The sequence below is a fragment of the Canis lupus genome, chromosome 25 (genome assembly GCF_048164855.1).
Source record: "Canis lupus baileyi chromosome 25, mCanLup2.hap1, whole genome shotgun sequence".
NCBI lineage: Eukaryota > Metazoa > Chordata > Mammalia > Carnivora > Canidae > Canis > Canis lupus.
Window position 1 is genome coordinate 38,112,347 of NC_132862.1, and position 19,651 is coordinate 38,131,997.

The following is a 19,651-nucleotide window of genomic DNA, read 5'->3' on the forward strand; positions in this document are numbered from 1 at the left end:
ATTTCCTTTCACTGTTAACATAATATGGAAAAATTTCATAGGAGTTAAAAGGGCCCTTTAATAGAAACATCACAGAAATAGACAAAAAGGAGACAAGTTTCCACCCATAGGAGTTAATGGCAGCTCAGAACAAAAACTCAGTTTGGCAAACGTTCTCACTAGAAAGAACGCTCTGAAGAAGGAAGGGGAGATTATTTGCAGACCCTCTCACCAAGACCAGGTTTGTGCATGTCTAAACTACCTAGTTTGTGGGCTTTGGAACCCACCAGAGCTACCAGCTTTTTGTGCAGAAAAAGAGGTTAAAGGCAAAGAATACTTACCTGGCCTTTCCAAACAGTCCATCTTTATAATATTGTCCTCTTTATTCTTATACACAGCATTATGCAGGGAGCATCTGTATCTGAGCAAGACTAAGACAAAGTTCCCTGGATCAGGAGCAAGTTCCTGGCAACTGTCTCACAGATCCCCAGATTCTATGGAGTTTTTCATATTCTTAAACCTGGGCATTAGGCTCAGCTCAGTCAGGGACCCACATATTTCCTCACCCTCCACAGGCATACCAGGCACTGACTTCCTGGCCCAGTCCTGACCTCTGTCCATCAAGTATTTCCAACATACATGACAGTATGGTTTCTAAGAACTCTTAGCCCGGGGTCATTGAAAAGCTTTAAAGCTCAGAGATAAGAATTGTTTTCCCAGATCATGTAGTAAGGAACATATTTTCAAGTACCTCACGTTTTAGTGGATCTCTCCCTCCTCTTCTAGGCTGCACATTAAGACTTGCATTTCCTTATGTGTTCATCAGCTTCACTGAAGAAGGGGAAAATAAGAAAAAGATGATGGAAAGAACAGTCATGGTAAAGAGGATATAGAGCCAAAAGGCCACATTCAGATGAAAGCCGGTGCCTGATTCAAACCCACTCATGAAGATGTGAATAAAGATAAAGGAATTCTCTGTCCCAGCTCTGTCACCTCCTGAGTGACAAGATGATGAGGTCACAGTTTCAGAAACAATGGGAATAATGAATGTCTCAGTGGGGATTGGCCAAGCCTTTCAAAAACCAAACACTGAGGAAAATCAGTTATCTTCGCTTCTGCAAAGATAGGGGGCAACACCCCACCCCAAACACTAGCATATCTAAACACAGTGCAGAGGAGGGAAGACTCATACACAATACTGCATTGGAATCATGTCTGTATACAAAGGGAGTGGCCTGTTTCCTCAAACACCTCAGAATTAGGACCAGCTTTATTTAGAGAAAAGGAAATCTAAGTTGGAAAGGGAAGAAATATCAAATGTTCCTGAACAGAAAATCCATATCTTTCCCTAGAAGCTCCAGAATTCCCTGTCTCAGTGTACTAATTCCTGTCAGGAATGTGTATCCTATTGATTGTGGGCCATCTCCCCAGTCACAGGCATCAGGGGAGGGAAATCTTTATTTTCTGAGATAATTATAATGTTGTCTTCTGAACTAAACAAATTATTTGGCAGAGGCATTACTCTGAACATCACCAGAATACATTCCCTTGCCCCTTGGCAGTGGCTCTGGAACACTGAGGAGAGAGTCAAGGGATAAGGCCATAGCATTAACTGGTACATGAACACAGCCTTGCTCACAAATGGAATTTTCTCTGAACCAATACCTCCAAAGTTTTAACTTATTACACAAAAACAGTGCCCAGTGATGGCTTGGACAAGAAATATGAAGCCTTAATCCTGGAAGCTTCTCACCCCTCTGAGGAAATAAAAACCCCAGACCAAAAAGGCAAGGGTCATTATGGGCTGAGAAAATTAGAGGATTCTTCATTGAATGTTAAAGAAGAAAAATAACTATTAAACAAACGGAACAGGCAATGATCTCCTGAGACTCAAAGTGGCTCCCTGATTACAGCAGATGGAAACAGAAAATGCCTGCATGCCTTGAGGGGCTTCATTTTGAGAACATTCTCAGAAATTGAAGGTGTCTTAACCTAGATTTTTAAAAGATGTATTGAGATATGAAAAAGGCCTTTCCTCTTGATGCAGAACTCTTCGATATTTTTATTCTTTTAAATATAAAGTCTGTTTGTGTCACCTCATCTAGATAAACTTTGGGGAAAAATACCATTTTATAATCACAAAAGAAATATTTAAAAAACAAATATTTGCCTTTCCATTTAAAAACAATGTTTGAGGGGCACCTGAGTGACTCTGTCGGTTGGGTGCCCAACTCTTGATTCTGGCTCAGGTCATGAGCTCAGGGCTGTGAGATTGAGCTCCACGTCAGGTTCTGTGATCAGTGAGGAGTCTGCTTAAGATACTCTCTCTGCCTTTCCCTCTGTCCGTCTCTACCTCTCTGTCTCTCTCTCAAAATAAATAAATAATAAAACCAATGTTTGAAATTTTAAGATTAATTTAATGGCCTAAGATAACTAGTATACTACTCCTTTAATACTAGTAGTTAAAGGAGAAAAAAGTGGGGTTTTTGATATTTAAATGTATATGAAGATTATATAGAAAGACAATAATAATAAAAGTTTAATGGAACCTTTTTAAAATTTGATATTTAGGATTATTTTTTCAACAGAGTGGTAATTGAGGAGTGAACAACTTTCTGGAACTGTTATTCCAGGGCATCATTAGCAGAAGAGATTATTCCTTTCGACTTGGAAATGAACCATGATGAACTCTTTGTACAAATGCAAGGGAAGTAACTACCTTTGCTCAGGAAGAAAACTATTAGGCTAGTGTAAGTCTCAACTTAAGACCCAGAGGTTGAGTTACAATGTATATCTATTAATAAGTCAGGCATATTACCACTCAGGGAGCAATTTGAAAGAGCAATAGCTTTCTGGGAAGGACATTAAGACTGTTGATGTATAGAACAGAACACACATGAAGATATATAGGTTTAAATAACTAAGATTTGGGGAAAATAAATGGAAAGCTATTGTGATTGTGGTATGATTATAGAAAGGTGAGAAAGACGATGGGTTTTCCTCCTTGGAATTAATGTCAAAAGGATAGGATCTCATCTTGGGCAATTGTTAAGCCCTCTTACCCAGCAGCCAGAAGAATCCCTGTGGAGAACCAAAAAAGAAGCTAAGAATTGTCATGTCATCATTAGGTTTTCTCCTGAACGTAAGCAGAGAGCTTCTCTTTGCACTGGATAGGCAGGCAACTGAGCTGCATTACCTCATACCAATTCCTGAACAACAAAGGCTGGAATATCCCTGAACAGCAGGGGATGGAAGACTGAGCACTACACTTCCCATAGCCCATACAGGTGGAATCCGGGCTAGGTCACCATGCTGGGTTATCCTGTCTACTGGCAATTTCATTTTGTAGGGGCTTTTGTACTTGCCCTGAAAATTGCCAGCCTTGGTTTTGCAGCATGGTGACCTTTAGTGGTGGTTTCCTGGGGTTTTTGAAACTTCATGATGAGGATTTTGTAAGCACATAATTTCCTGTAGTAAACCACTTCCTGCTTTAAATACCTAGAGGACTTTCTATTTGATATCTAATTTTAGAGCCCTGGGTCTCCTTAAATTCATCCAACACTGGGAAGGATTATGTTTTGGGGAGCAGGGAAATAGGGCCTTAGAGTTGTATTCTCTCATTCCAAAGTAGTGAAACATGAAGAATGAAATATTTGCAAGAGATTTGTTGGGCAGATAAGAAAAAAGAGAAAGTGAAAGAAATCCGACTCAGAAGGAAATAATCAGAAATTTAAAAATCAGAAAGGAAAAACATACATAAGCCCAGAGACGAAGACAAGAAAAATTTTAAACTTTTTTTTAACAGATATTAAAAAAGAAACAATAAAAGTTAATAATCCATAAAAAGAGAATAAAATGAAAAATGAGGAAAAAAAGAAATGTCCCCAGAAACTGCAAGAGCATTTGTGAAGAAAAAAAAAAAAAAAGAACATACCAAGAGACTCCTCCTCCAAAGAAAAAGATGCAGACACAAAAAAACAAATAACTACCCCAGCCATTTTGAATAGCATCTTAATAGATATCCACATAGTTTTATCAACATCAAAGTGAATTGGGATTTAACAGTTCCTTATCAAAAATTATTGTAATTAAAAAAATAAAAAATAAAAAAAATTATTGTAATTATTAGACAATAAAAGGACTTTTCCAGACAATTTTAACTTCCCATTCAGTGCAGAAATCCCTCACCTAACTGTTCTGATAGTGCCAGACTTTTCTATTGATTTCTATTGAATTTCTATTGATACTCAAAACAGCCTATTCCTGGCCTCTTAGATATCCCTCTCCTCCTCTTCCTTGCCTTCCCTTCTTTCTCCCCTCTCCCCACTCCTCCCTCTTTTGTCCTTCCTCCAACTCCTCCTTCCCTCTTCTCTTTCTCTCTCTCCACAGTCTCTTATACACCTCTCCAACTAGAAAATTCTACATGGATTCTTATTGACCTATCATGACAAAAATGGTTAAAAGAGGAGAACAGAGAGGAAGAGCAGTTAAGTAGATAAATGTGGTAGGTAAGAATGAGAGAATTATGTGGAGGAACTTAGATAAAAATAGTTTTACTTGATTATAAAGCATTGGGAGGCGGGCATGAGGCTTTGGATAGAAAGAGATAATCTATATTAATTCCTTCTCTATGCATCTGTCCTCATGAACCTATATTCTACTGTAAGGTGTAAAAGGAGCATGGCACTTACATAAGAAAACTATCTGGACAGAATATTTTAGAATGCTCAGATGAATTAGCCACATGATAATCTTGGATAGAGAGAAGGACGACTCAGCCATGGCCCTGGATTAAGTGCTTGCTTAGTCTAATAGGGACCATGAGCTTTTATTCTCCTGAAAGAATGACTCTACATGTTGCTTTAGGAGAATAAGATAGCATAAGTCATTCACCTGGGATTTCACCTGGAAGTGGAAAATTTGAGATTTGGATTGACTATAAGCAACTGAGTATAAGAAATTATAAGTTCAACAAAAAATTCCTGGTATTATAGAACTTTTCTGAGAGTCTCAAATATTTATTATCTTTTTTTTTCCAGTATAAACATACATAACGAGGGTCTAAGAAGCCCTCTTGTATCTCGCATATGATGTCACAGGTGATTCCTTGCAGGCTTAGCCACTCTCAAATTGATGGTCCAGGAGTACAGATCTCAACTTCAGAACCTCTGGCGTCTCTTGCTACCCTCACAAGTAGTGAGAGATCTTTTCCCACCTCATCTTCCTTCCTTCCCAGAACTTCTCTCCTTGGTGACTCCAAAGGACAGCCTAGAACAAGAAGAAAATTGTTTAATTATACCTGTGACCCAACAGAATGGCATTCCCATTTTGGACAGCAGAACAGTGAAAGAGATACAGATTAAAAAATCTTCCATACAACATTAACCACTCAGAAAAACCCTGTCACAAAGGACTGTATATATGACTCTTGACCCATAGTCTGGGAAATACATGTCACAGGAGGTTATTGTTTCTTTTCTTTTCTTTTTTCTTTTTTTTTTTTTTGAGGTTATTTTTTCTTGAGGTGAGTTTATAAGAACTATTTTAAGCTGAAAAAGATTTCTCAGTGACCATCCTTTTCTTGTGCTTTGGCCTGATTCTCAACATATGTGTGCAGAAATCCCACCTAATAATAAAGCTATATATAATGTTACTTCTATATAATAGTTGCATTATTATATAATAATTGTTATAATAATCATATAATGAGAGATGTTACATAGGCTTTTAAAAGTCAATCCTCAACAAATAGCCCACAACTTTCACCAGAGAAAACAAAAGCTTAATATGTAATATTCACATTGAAGGAGTCATATGGTAGATATGAGGAACTCAATGATATCTGAGTTGAAGGACTACAAAGCCAAGAATCTGGTGTGTTCTCTTTCTGTAATCTCACAAGGGAATCACAGAAAAGCACAAAGGAGAAGAGTTCACCTTACCTAGAGAGGCAAGTACACAATTTGCAGGAATTATGGTCACCCAGTGCTCAGAATGTCCCCCAGAACAATGGACTTCCAGTTTCCTTGAACTGTTTGTATGATTCTATCCCTATAAAGTCCTTTATTTTCATGGGCTAGCATGAAAAAAATGATAACTTTGTCACTGAATCACTTGAGAGAAAACCCTGATAAGAGGAGATATATCACAGGAACATATGAGAAAAGAGAAACTATTTCACCTACAGGAGACCCTAGATTATGAAGTTAATGGGGGCTCAGAACCAAACTTACACTTGAAAAATGTTCTCCCTAGAGAGAAGACAGAAAACTTACGCTAAACAGAATATGAGGGGACTGTCTCACTGAGACAAGATTTGAGTGTAGAGTTCTTAGCCACCTCACACATGGACCATGGAAGTAACTAGAGTTGCCAGTTTATGGAGATAAAGAGCCCAGAAGTGAAGGGCGAAGAATACTCACCTGGCCTTCCCAGATGGTCCATCTTTATCTCATTTTCTTTATCCTTACGCACAACCTTACGCAGAGAATACCTGCATCTAAGCAAGACTGAGACAAAGCATGGTGGATCAGAGACCAGCATCTGGAAATTCCTTCACATAGTCCCAGATTCCACAGGATTTCCTATATCCTTATACCTGAGCCTTATGTCAACTCAGGCAGGGCCCTAGATACCTCCTTATACTCCACAGGTGTACCACAAATGGGCTGCCTAGTCCAGTCCTGACCTGTGTTTCCTGGGTACTTCTGTCATATATATTGTTTCCAAGACCTTTAGCCCATAGAAGAGCGGTCATTGTTTCCATGTTCTTCACCTTATAATGTATACCTTCTCCTCCCTCTATACATACTCTCTCTGGTACAGTTCTCCTAAGCCCTATGCCCCCCCCCCCCATCATGGTACTTACATTTCTTTATATGTTGGTCTATCTCAAGTAAAAAGGGAGAGAACATGACAAAGAGAAAAAACACAAAAAGCATAGCAAACAGGGCATAGAGCCAAGGAACGCCATTTGGCAGTAAACTGGCCCCTGGTTCAACCTCCGCCATTGAGATTTGAGAAATGACAGGGAATTCCCTGCCCCAGCTCTCTCACCTCCTAGGTGATCAAGGTGATGAAGTCACAGCTTCTGGCACAATAGGAGTGATGAGGATCTGGATGGGGATTGGCTAAGTCTCATTCTATACATGTTGTATAGAAACAAGGACTCTCCGGGAGTTTCCCTTCTACTGCAGCTCTCTTGAACCAAAAATACTAGACTATCAGGACAGACTATAGCAGGGAGGTAGATTGCTACTCACATATTCAGAATGTGTGGTTCATTGCATGGGAACCTTACCCATTCACAGGAACTACTTCCCTACACTTCACAGCCCTGGAGCTAATCTTTGTCAGCAGAATGATGTCTAAGTCGAAAGACCAAATTTTCCTGAGGAGAGATTTCAGACCCTTCCCTAGAAGCTCTGAAATACTCTGTATGCTCATCATGTCAGGACTGTGCATCACAAGGATCATGGGAACCTCTCCCATGAATCAATGTCAATGGGAGGGAAGAGTTTATTTTCTATGATGGGGGCTACGTTCTTCTAAATTAAACAGAACATTAGGCTGCAGGGTTTCTCTGAATATCACTGTTCTTTTAATAGTTCCTGATTCCTATGCTACTACACAAATCCAACGAACATGTTTCAAAGAACTTAGATCAATCAATTCTCCCCCATTCAAAAGAGCACCTGATGGCAGAAATAGTCTCATGCTTCAAGCCACTCTTCCTATAGATTCCCAGCCCCCTGCCACAGGAGACACGCCATCCGGGCAGCACTCCCCCTGCACACAAGGATCTCAGATCCTGGTCTGAACTCCTCCTTCTCTAACATGACTAGTACACACCCCCTGACAAGATGCGTGTGTGCTTACACAGTCTTTGCCAGCACCCAAGGCTTGTTATGGACCATCTCCAGGAGCCTTCATGCCTAATCTCTATCTGCCATGAGTATGTCCTTCCTCTCAAGGTCCACAAAGGTCCTTCCTCTTGCTCACTCAGAACAACAAAGAGAAGTCATTGACACCACAATACTGCCTAAGAACAAAAACTGTACCCAGTGCTGGCTTGCACAAGAAATCCAAGGTCTTGGGGCACCTGGGTGGTTCAGTGGTTGAGCATCTGCCTTTGGCTCAAGTTGTGGTCCCAGGGTCCTGGGATCAAATCCCGGAACAGGCTCCCTGGAGGGAGCCTGCTTCTCCCTCTGCCTATGTTTCTGCCTCTCTCCGTGTGTCTTTCATGAATAAATAAATAAAATCTTAAAAAAAAAAAAAAGAAAGAAAGAAAAGAAATCCAAGGCATTAATACTGCCCTCAGGGGGTTTCTCACCCAGCTGAGGAAATAAAATCCCAGACTGAAAAGGCAAGGGTCCTTATGGGCTGGGAAAATCAGAGGATTCCTCATAGAATTTTAGAGAAGAAAAATAGCTATTAAACAAATGGCACTAACAGGTGTTGAGCTCCTGAGGGTCCAAGTGACTTCCCAGTTTCGAGGAGTATAAACAGAGAACTAAGATGCCTGTGGGCCTTTATTGGCTTCATTTCTGGTTGAGTCTCAGAAATTAAATTCTTGAACCCAAGCTTTTTTAAAGACTTACCAGGATAAGAATTAATGTCTAGAAGCTGAAACAAAAAAAATGTTGGTATTATTTTACTGTTACCATCACTAATAACTACACTAAAATCTACATGACTATGTTATTTTGTTTGTGTTGATGCCCTCACACAGAAGGAAGGCTCATGAGCCTTTGGATAGCTTTTCTCCTCAGAGACATGTCAGTGTTGGGTAAGGACAAGCTTTGTTGGCTATCATTCAAGGCTTGCTGGGTGAGTTATAATATTCCATAGGCCAATGGAGGGGACGAAGACACACCAAAATGATCACACCAGTGGGAAAATAAAATGTTCCCCCCCTTGTCCTGAAGAGAGGGAGGTTGGCAGCTTTAGAAATGTGACCTGGTTGTGTGAACCATACATGTTGATTGATGGAGGCTGCACTACCAGGTGTGAGGAACTGGACTGGGGTAGGATATGCCAGACCAGGACCCCACCTATTCCCTTCTTTCAGTGGGACATGTTCCATTCCAACTATATTGCATTTTAACAGGCTTGCAGCAAAGATAATGGGATCCCCGCAGAGACTAAGTAGTTCCCCTTCACCCAGAGGTACAAAGTAACTCATCCATCCTACCCTGGTAGGATGTCCCAGTATAAATTCCAGTAGATAATTCCTTTCCCAGGTGTGTTGGAGCATAGTGTTTTCAGCAGCATTGCACATTGATCTTCGGTGAAAGTCAGGGCAGTGGCTGTCTCTTGTGACTTCCATACCTACCTTCACAATATTAGGTGCCTCAGCTGGAGTTCCCAGTCTGGCATGTGGGAAAGTAGGCCCTACTGGTTGGTCATTTAAATGTACTAAAGCCCGGAACAGTACTTTATTCCACCGTATAGCAAATGTGGTTTTACCTATTAATAATTTGGTGCCTTAATATTCCATTTTTCCTTTCTAGCAAGTCTGCCGCTTGTGGGTTATAGGGAATATGAAATCTCCATTCAATATCTTTGAAATGTGACCCTCAATCACTATCTCTTTGATGCTGTATCCATGGATGGTACTCAGCTTTTCTAAAACCCTATTGGTGGCAGCTTGGTGTACATGACAACAGGGAGAGTTTGGGCTAGGTCAGACCCAGTGTCCACACAACCCAAAACATGTTTAGAACCCTCATTCGGTGGGAGGAGGCCAATATAATCAATTTGCAAGTCTTTCATTAGCTAGGAACTCTTCTCCTATTGTAAAATTTTGACTGAGAAAGATACTTGGTGTGATTTCAATCATCTTAAATTTACTCATACTGATTTGTGATGTATGATCTACTCTGGAAAGTGTGCCACATACTCGAGAAGAATGGGCATATGCTGCTGTTAGATGGAATGTTCTGCATTATTTTTAGGCCCCTTTTGTCCAACGTACAGTTCAAGTCCATTTCCTTATCAATTTTTTGTTGGAGATCTATCCATTGTTTAAATCCCTAGTATGATTGTATTACCCCTTCAGATCTGTATGTGCTTAAATATTTAGGTGCTCTGATGTTGGGTGGATATATAATTATAATTGTCATAACCTCTTGATGAATTGACCCATTATCATTTATAATGACCTTCTCTTTTTCTTATTACAGTTTTTGCTAATAGACTATTTTGTCTGATATAAACATAGCTACCCTGCTGCTCTTTTTTGGTTTCCATTAAATGGAATACCTTTTTCCATTCCTTCACTTTCAGTCCATGTCTCTTGTAGGCAGTATATAGTTGGGCCTTGTTTTTTTAATCCACCCAACCATTCTGCTTGACTGATTCTGCTATTGAAATTTTTTATTGAATTCTTCAGTGTAGTCATTGTGTTCCTTTTTTTTTTTTTTAAAGAGAATTGAATTTTTTAAAATATTTTATTTATTTATTAATGAGAGACACAGAGAGAGAGGCAGAGGGAGAAGCAGGCGCCATGCAGGGAGCCCAATGTGGGACTCGATCCTGGCACTCCAGAATCATGCCCTGAGCCATGGTAGGGCTCAACCACTGAGGCAGACGCTCAACCACTGAGCCATCCAGGCATCCCAGTCCTTGTGTTCCTTAATTTAAGAATTTCTGTTTATTGCAATGAAAAACCAAGACACCTGCACCCCAATGTTTATAGCAGCCATGTCCACAATAGCCAAACTGTGGAAAGAGCCTCGGTGTCCATCGACAGATGAATGGATAAAGATGTGGTCTATGTATACAATGTCATATTACTCAGCCATCAGAAGAGATGAATACCCACCATTTGCTTCAATGTGGATGGACCTGGAGGGTATTATGCTGAGTGAAGTAAGTCAATCGGAGAAGGACAAACATTATATGGTTTCACTCATACAGCGAATATAAAAAATAGTGAAAGGGAATAAAGGGGAAAGGAGAGAAAATGAGTGGGAAATATCAGAAAGGGAGACAGAACATGAGAGACTCCTAACTCTGAGAAATGAACAAGAGGTGGTGGAAAAGGAGGTGGGCGGGGGGTGGGGGTGACTGGGTGACGGGCACTGAGGGGGGCACTTGACGGGATGAGCACTGGCTGCTATACTATATGTTGGTTGGCAAATCAAACTCCAATTAAAAAAAAATACAAAAAAAAGGAATTTCTATTTTTAATGATTTCTATGTTGAACTTGTTCATTTATGCATTGTTTTTCTAATTTTCTTTACTTGTTGATTATTTGTGTTTTTTGTGGCTCATGAATTTCTTTAAGAAGCTTTCTCTGAATTCTTTTAACTAGCTGCAATTTAAATTAAAACTTGGGAAAAATATAAATAAATAAATAAATAAATAAATAAATAAATAAATAAATAATAAATTCTCTGAATTCCTTGTAAGACAGTTTATAGATCTCCATATCTTTAGTTTCAGCCATTGGAGCTTTATTTATACCCTATAACGCAGCAGTTCCTTTTCTGAGAATTCTCGAAAAAAAAAATAGCTTTCATCAACTTTGGGTAATATCTGCTAATATGAATATCTTTATATAAGTGGTAGATAGAGGAACTCATTTTTTTGCTTTCCCATTAATCTTCCTTATCAGCTCTATTTATGATAGTCACTGAAAGTAATTCAATGCTCAAAACACTGTAGAATAAATAAATAAATTGTGATGGTGTCTTGCATTAAAATATTAGCAATTTTTTTAAGTGTGGAACCCAATGTGGGGCTTGAACTCACAACCCTGATATCAAGACCTGAGCTAAGATCAACAGTTGGACGCTTAACCAATGGAACCATCCAAGCACCCTAGGAATATTGGATAGCAATTTCAAAGAAATACTGCTATATGCATACCTCTGAATCTCATAGGTATGCTGTTTTGTGAAAGAGGGCAGGCAAAAAAGAATTCTCACTGTTCAAACAGGTCAAAAACAGCCAAAACTAATCTATAATGGTAAGAGGTCAATAAAGTGCTAAGCAGGGGAGGCAGGCATGAGAGAAACTTGTGCCACAGAAAATATTCTTCAGCATACATATATATGCACATATAGGTATGTAACAATTCTTGGGTTGTGACATTTATGACATTTACTCTCTGTATATTTATCACTCCATAAAAAAGTAAAATTAATACTATACTAGGCTTTTTAAATAAGCTGGGACTTTCCCCCCCTTTATTCTCTGCTGTTTTTTTTTTTTTTTTTTTTTTTTTGGTATAAAATAGTAACTATTGCTTGAGAGCTTGATGAAACTTACCAATAAAACTATCTAGGCCTTTATTGTTAGATTCAATTTCATTGTTTCTTCTTATGTTAATAGCAGCTTTATATATTTCATAAAATTGTGGCTTATATAGCGTATTTCATTCTCACTTAGGGATGATATTTTTGCTCCACATACAATTCCAAATTAAATGTTCTTGCTTCTTTTAAGATAATACTTTGGGGCACCTGGCTGGCTCAGTCTGAGGAGTGTGCGGCTCTTGATCTCTGGGTTGTGAGTTCATGTCCCACCTGGGGTGTAGAGATAACTTAATAAAACTAAAAAAATATTACTTTGTCTCGTAGTAATGTTGCTACTGAGAAGTTTAGAGTCAATCGGATTCTTGTTCCTTGGCAGAAGATGGTCTCTTTCTTCTGGAAATTTTACTTTGGTGGTTTTTTTTTTTTTTTTTAACTTCTCTATAGTTTGTCTGCATGTGAACATTTTTCCTTATCTTACTTCAGTGCCAATCTATAAGTGCTTCCAAAATGAGACCTTACTTATTCTTTTTATTCCGTGAAGTTTCTATTGATAGAATTATTATTATTATTATTCAGTGCCTTCCTCCCCTCTAATTTTGTGTTTCTTACTTCCAAGACCCTTCTTAAGTATATGCCAGGGCTTTTCTTCTATCTCCATCTCCCTTAGCATTTTATATTTTCTATGTCTTTGTATATTTCTCATTCCTTCTTGGAAAATTACTGAAATTGATATTTCTTTTCTTTTAAAGATTTTATTTATTTATTTGAGAGAGAGAGGGTGGGCAACTGAGCCACCTAGGCATCCCTGAAATTGATTTTTCTTTTTTTTTTTTTTTTTAATTTTTATTTATTTATGATAGTCACAGAGAGAGAGAGAGGCAGAGACACAGGCAGAGGGAGAAGCAGGCTCCATGCACATGGAGCCTGACGTGGGATTCGATCCCGGGTCTCCAGGATCGCGCCCTGGGCCAAAGGCAGGCGCCAAACCGCTGCGCCACCCAGGGATCCCTGAAATTGATTTTTCAAATCAGCAATTTGTTCTTCATCTATATTTATCCTATTATTTATTTCTTCATTGTTTTCTTTAACTTTTTACCTCAGTAGCACTTTTGTACCTGCCTAATAGGAGTCATGGGCACAGTGAGTAGCTTGGATCACTGACACAGATTTCTGTGTCTATGAAATTAGACTAAGTAATAAAACAAATTGTGGGGAATGCAAGATCAGAATTTGTCTCCTGTTTACACTCTCGTTTCTTCCCCTGACAGCTCTCTACCAGGGTTGCAGGCATTGACCACCCTCTGCCCAGTCCACTGTTCTCAGGTCACCAATTCAATCTAGGTTTCAGTCTGCTCAGGAAAAGGTCTCATTCTAGTGTGTTTAATTCTTTGGATGTTCATTTCCCTTTTATCTCTATTATTTCTCCAGAGTGGATTTTGGGAATTGGCAGCCCCTGTTTCTTTTATCATTTTGGCAGTAATAGGATCGGGGGTACATAAAACAAACCATCCCATTGAAGAAGAAATATTTTGAGAGGGTAATATAAATATTTGTATTTTTGAGCCAAACTACATAAAATATTGTTAATTTATAGATCAAGTTAAGGGCACCTGGGTAGATGAGTCTGTTAAGCATCTGACTGGATTTGGGCTCAGATCATGATCTCAGGGTTGGAGGATTGAGCCCTGTGACAGGCTCTGCACTGGGCATGGAGCATGCTTAAGATTCTCTCTTAAAAAAAAAAGATGATGTCAAATTGGGCAATTATTTGCATCTTTCACCAGGCTACCTTCCCTCCTCACTGCTTCCCTCAACACTAAATTTCAGCAAATGCTGATTACATAAGCTTTTGATAATAATGTTTTGGAGGAGGAAGAAGCAGCAAAATCTCCTACATTTGATGAAATGAGACAGCAAGAAGATAAGAGGCATAGGAAAAAAAGGAAGAAAACAGTGATGGAGAATTCAACAAAAGGACTCTTTAAGGATGTAGTAGTGAGAAGGATGATAGCCTAAATTCACTCAAGAACCATTAGAAATACTGGGAACAGTATGCAGAGCTAATGATTCAAATTATTTCATTTCTTATTTTCCAAAGGACTTGAAAACTTGAGCACATTATATGTAAATGGTCTATCAGTCCCCAGCAGATGTGTGAGCTCTAATGATTTTTCTCAGGAACCTCAGAAGATGAGTCTCATATTGTATATATGAGACTGTATATATCACATGTGATCCTGTTGACTTTAACACAGCAGGCCAGAAATAAGGGATTTCATTCTTTTTCCCTTTGATGGATAAGCACACATTCAGATGGAATTTGGGAGTGAAAGTGGGTACTTTTTCCTTTTCAGGACTTATCATTTGACCTTCCAATATTCCTAGCTTGAATCTAAGGGGTTACTTAATTTCTTCAAAACAAGTAATTCAGACGTAGTGTTGTAGAGAGTAATTTTATAGAAACAGTATACTACTTATAACAACTATTTTCCAAGATGTCATGCACCTGTTCTCACTTCCCCAGGCTATCAAAAAAGATCAGAAATTACATATCTCTTGGTGAATATTGGGAATGCTGGAAGCTGGATTAGAGTCAGGTTTAGTGATGGTTGATTAGGAGTTGGGCCATTATTATTCCCTCAGCATGTTATAGTCATGGTGAATGTGGATAGTCTTCTCAAATCATATCCTATAAGATATCTCACCTATGGGGTAACTTGAACCAATTTACATTTTCAAAGATTACTGGACTGAGGACACAAGAAATAATATTTATTTTAATTAAACTTGTGTGTGCTATACCTAGTAACCCAATAACTCAACCATGAAAAGGCATATCAGGTTTAGAAGCAAGTTGAGGTTTAGATATCTTCACAGCCAAAGTCATAAAGTTAACACAAAAACATTCCACTTCCAAGTGAATTTTGTGCTTTACTATTCCAATTATGCCTCTGAGAAGTTTTCAGATTTGTTTATTTTTACAAATATTTAAGATATTTCTGAAATACACACATCTATCCCCCCACTCCCATGAAATCACATTCTGAAGTCCATGGGGGGAGGGGCTGAAATTATGTAAGAAAAGATGATGTAATTAGAACATTTCTGGAATATTCACATGTTTTCACTGTGAAGTCATCCTGAGGAAAGAAATCTCAGATCCGGAGCTGGATTCAGCATCTGCTTCAGTCTGAGCATGGATTAATCACCTAGGATTTCACTCAAGGGAAGAAAATGTGTTTGGATTAAAGCAGTTTGGGGTATGAATTCTATAAAAGCAGTTTGTGTTAAAGTCTCTAAATATTCACAAAGATTTCTTGATAGCACAGAACTGGTCTGAAAGGACAATTTATATAGAAATGGAACACAAGTTGGCACTATCTTATCTGGATATAGACAGTGCTACTTTCTGGACCTCTAGTCTGGACCAAAATGTAACAGGAGTTTCAATACAGGCATATTTGTTCTTCATATGACACCCCGGTGCCTCTAATCTCAGTATCCTCACATACAAGTGCATCTTCACTCAGGAGTTTCTCCTCTTCCACACATTCATTCCATGAAGGATGTGAAAACCAATCTGCAAGAGCAAATTTAGGGCCTGGTTATAATTATATCTTGAAGACTAAACAGAGCCCTCTAGAGGTATCAGAGTCATTCGCAAGAGGAAAATGCAGCATCCCCAGGGACCCGGATTGAGATGATTTCTGCACAATATAAAACACATCAGGGAAGCCATCAAATACAAACTGGTGATTTCAGATCATTGTCTAGGAAATCTCTGTATAGAGGCTAAAGAACTCTGTGAAGAGTCAGCCAATATAAACAGGAAAGACATGAACCTGGAGAAAGGAATAGTAAGTATCCTACTTTTCCCTATTAGATTGGGCTGAATCAACAGGAATTTGGTGACAGGAAGGTACAACTCTGTTACCACCTGTCCCATAAGGTCACTTAGGGACCAGATCCTGATTTCCCAAATGTCCACAAGGATAATCTCAGGCTTTCCTGAAAGTCCTCTGATGGATAGAGTTGCTTCAGCTTCTACTGTTTTTCTCCCGCCAAGTGATCCCATCACCTTCTCGCAGGCTATGGTAGCAAATGATTCATTAGGTCTTCCAACTCTGTAGTTGTATGGATAAAGCTTCATGAACATGTAACTGCATCTTAAGGATGGCCCTGTGCTTGGCCTAATCTCACTCTCAGCCATCTTCAAAGTCTTAATAATTTTTGAACAAGGAATCCCACATTTTCATTTTCCATTGGGCCCAGAAAATTATGAAACCAATCAATCAATATGGAGTAATTCCTGCCCTTCACCCAAAACTTGTCCCTATGAAGACACATAACTTAGCAGAGTAATCTAAATATCTTAGTAGCCATAAAATATCAAAATGTAGTTGAACATCAATTTTTTGCCATTTTAACTACAATTCTCACTTTGTCACATTTTGAATTACCCCCCAAAATCTTTTGGTAATCTATGTGATTATTGTGATTGGGAAAATAGGATCACAGCATCAAAAAATACATGCATGGCTATAACTGCAGGAAAGTCTTTTTCACGGATTCCAGTCTATTCCCATCCTCCCTAAAGATATCAAGAAATAACTGAAATTACTTGGAAATATAATTCTGGTTCTAAATAAGAAATATTCTTTTACTTGTATATAAGGGACTATTTTTTTACTTGTCTGTGAGGACTATTCTTTGGATTATACAATTTGTGGGGCCTGGTACAAAACAAAATACAGAGCCTCTTATTCACACATTATCAAGAAGTTCAAGGTAGCAACAGGAGGACAACAAACCGAGTGTGAGATCCTTCTTAGTTTGGGAAGCTGGGTAATTGCATGTATCACATGTCCATGAGGGTGACCCCAAACAGGTCCATCACATCCATTCTATGTAAGTAAGTCTCAGGTAGAATTTTAGGTACAGAAAATCCTTCATTTTTGTAGCTTTATTCTAGACCATCTCTCTTTTTCTCTCTACTAACAGGCTACGGCCTCTGGTGGTGCATATAGGTAGAGAGGACCTACCCCCAGGAATCAGAATAGGGTCATTCTGGATCTAATAGTGACTTCTTGCATAACTTTGAGAAAGTCACACCTTATCTACTTTTGGTTACTTTATTTATTTAATAGTATTTGACTATACAATTCCTTTCAAGTACCAATAATCCAGGATCTATAATTAAAGACATTCTGGATAATTGGTCTATATATCAGCTTAAAAAATTGTGGCAGCATTATCTCCATAAAACACCAAAATTTTCACAAAATCCTAATGTATTTCAGTAAAATGATATTTCTCACTTATCTCTCATCCTGAGGCTTTACAATGTTTTGTTGAACCAGATATCTTGGTTTGAGAAATACCATATGAACATATGCTTGAAACTATCAGAGTAGCTATGTACACATATAAGCAAGCTGGAGAAACAGTAATTCAGTTCCTCAGAGAATGGTCCCCAGGAAACCAGACTTGCCCTCTTGGAGGCCTGAGATTGCAATCTCCCAAGGCTCTATTCCTCCTTCAGTGTCTCTTCCAAACAGACCTCCTTACCTTGACCCCAATCCCAAGACCAGATTGGCCTGCCTTGTCTACAACATGTCCAAACCAACTTTGTCTTCATACTCTTTGGCACACAGTGGCAGCTTAGCCACAGAATTATCTGTCAGGTAAGCTTTCCAAGAACAGACAAGAAAAGATAAATTTGCACATGTGAAAACCAAATAAGGGTTCAGAACAGAACCCCAGGCTGAAATAATTTCCTTCCAGAGAGAAGACTTAGTGTTCACTGGGGATCAGAGAAAACTGCTGATAGCCTTAGAGCATGGAGAAAAGATATGGTTCTGAGGAGGGATACAGAAATGCCATGTATAGAAGTTGCACCCACAGATGCTATGAATCACCCCAGATGGTGCTTTATGGCCAGAACGTGCTGGAGAGGGTGGGGACATCTACGTGACTCCAGCTGTTTCTCCTCCTTAGTTTCATAATCATATCAATGTCCTCATATAGATAATATTTATAAGCAGGCAAGATTGATACAAAGGTTCTGAGTCAGAGGCTCACATCCTCAAACACCTTCCCATAAAGCCATCTTTGAAATCTATGGGGCTGCTCTCAGCTCATCAGAGCCATTTTCTTGTTCATGCTTTATGGGCATATCCTGATCTAGTCCTAACCTGTGCCCCTATCCCTGGTGCTGAACTCGTTACTGTCCTATATAATTCCATATTTATTTGGCCCTCCTAGTTCAAGGTCATTGAAGCTTCAAGTCCAGAGCAGTACAAGGACAATTTTCCAGAAAATGTAATAAGGACAAGAGGCACCTTCAGTATCCCACATAACAATGGGTCCCTTCTCATCCACTGCCCACAAGCTCTTCTCATACTCATCTCCTTTTTAGAGCTTACCTTGGCACTTTATTTTCTTTTTGCATTGCTGAATCATCAGGAAAATGAGAAAAAGGAAGATACAGGGCCCAAAGATGAAAATGAGGATACCCGTCACAAAGAAGATTCCAGGGCCAGGATCTGAGCCTAAATTGGAGTCTGAAAAAAACATATCCTCGGGGTGGGAAAGGACATGGGGAAATCCTGCCCATACTGTCACCTGTTGGGTTTTCAGGTTGGTGAAGTCATAGCACAGGCACAATGGGGAGATTGTGAGAGCCTAGCTGGTATGGGCTTGGCCTTTGCTCTGCTGGGAGCTCAACACCATCAAGTACTATCCTGTGAAGTTACATGAGAGAATGCTAAGGAATATTAGGAAACTTCAAATTGCCACAGACTCATAGGTTCAGAAGCACTATATCCAATGCCCTTTCCAAGGATAGAGCTCAGCCACATTAGAGCAGAGAGAGAGAAAGCTCAGAGCTCTCTTATTTAGGATAAGAATATTCCCAAAGCAAACAAGACACACATGCATGGCAAGTGGTTTGTTTTCCCAAATTTTCTATTGTAAGTAAACCCAAGGAAGGAAAAAATTTCCCAAAAAAGGGACTCCTGATCTTTTCCTGAAGGGTCAAAGTTTCCTTAGGGCACATCCAATCTTGTCTAAAATGTGTGCACCAAAGAGAATCTTAGAATATCTCTCCTTTCATGTGGAACAAAAAGAAAGGAACACTGTATCCAAGTGAATAGGAGGCAGATTTTCCCTATTGCCTGGGCAGTAAAGAAAGGGCTTACGGTTGTCTAGTTATCACCAGGACAACTATGCCCACTCCTTCACCCTGTTCCTGAGGTGCCCAAGGTTTCCCTCTTTCGAGTGTGTGGAGAAACCCATCAATTTAGGTACAGAGCCTCACCTGGTATAAGAACTCTTATAGTTCCATTGAAGCACTTTTTGAAAGAGCATTTTTACATTCCTACAAAGTTTTCTACAGCTGCCATAGCAA

General features: G+C 39.1%; 4 long non-coding RNA genes across 7 annotated transcripts in view; 1 reads left to right on the forward strand and 3 right to left on the reverse strand.

The window, feature by feature from the left end:
- LOC140617544 (uncharacterized) overlaps positions 1 to 1,037 on the reverse strand; it is a 78,670-nt gene extending 77,633 nt beyond the window's left edge. For 3 of the 4 annotated variants that reach the window (XR_012017760.1, XR_012017758.1, XR_012017759.1), the window contains exons 1-2: positions 731 to 915; positions 321 to 410 (exon numbers count right to left, since the gene is read on the reverse strand). This is a non-coding gene — a long non-coding RNA (uncharacterized lncRNA). The other variant, XR_012017761.1, reaches the window with a different exon arrangement.
- A 3,930-nt stretch (positions 1,038 to 4,967) lies between these two features.
- LOC140617543 (uncharacterized) lies at positions 4,968 to 7,029 on the reverse strand. Its single transcript, XR_012017757.1, has 3 exons — positions 6,848 to 7,029; positions 6,402 to 6,488; positions 4,968 to 5,247 (listed from the first exon to the last, which is right to left on the reverse strand). It is a non-coding gene; the product is annotated as an uncharacterized lncRNA (long non-coding RNA).
- An 8,325-nt stretch (positions 7,030 to 15,354) lies between these two features.
- The window catches only part of LOC140617546 (uncharacterized), a 29,824-nt gene continuing 25,527 nt past the window's right edge, over positions 15,355 to 19,651 (forward strand). The window contains exon 1 of the long non-coding RNA XR_012017763.1: positions 15,355 to 15,503. This is a non-coding gene — a long non-coding RNA (uncharacterized lncRNA). The remainder of the gene's footprint in view (positions 15,504 to 19,651) is intronic.
- Positions 15,576 to 19,096, reverse strand: LOC140617545 (uncharacterized). Its single transcript, XR_012017762.1, has 2 exons — positions 18,669 to 19,096; positions 15,576 to 15,823 (listed from the first exon to the last, which is right to left on the reverse strand). It is a non-coding gene; the product is annotated as an uncharacterized lncRNA (long non-coding RNA).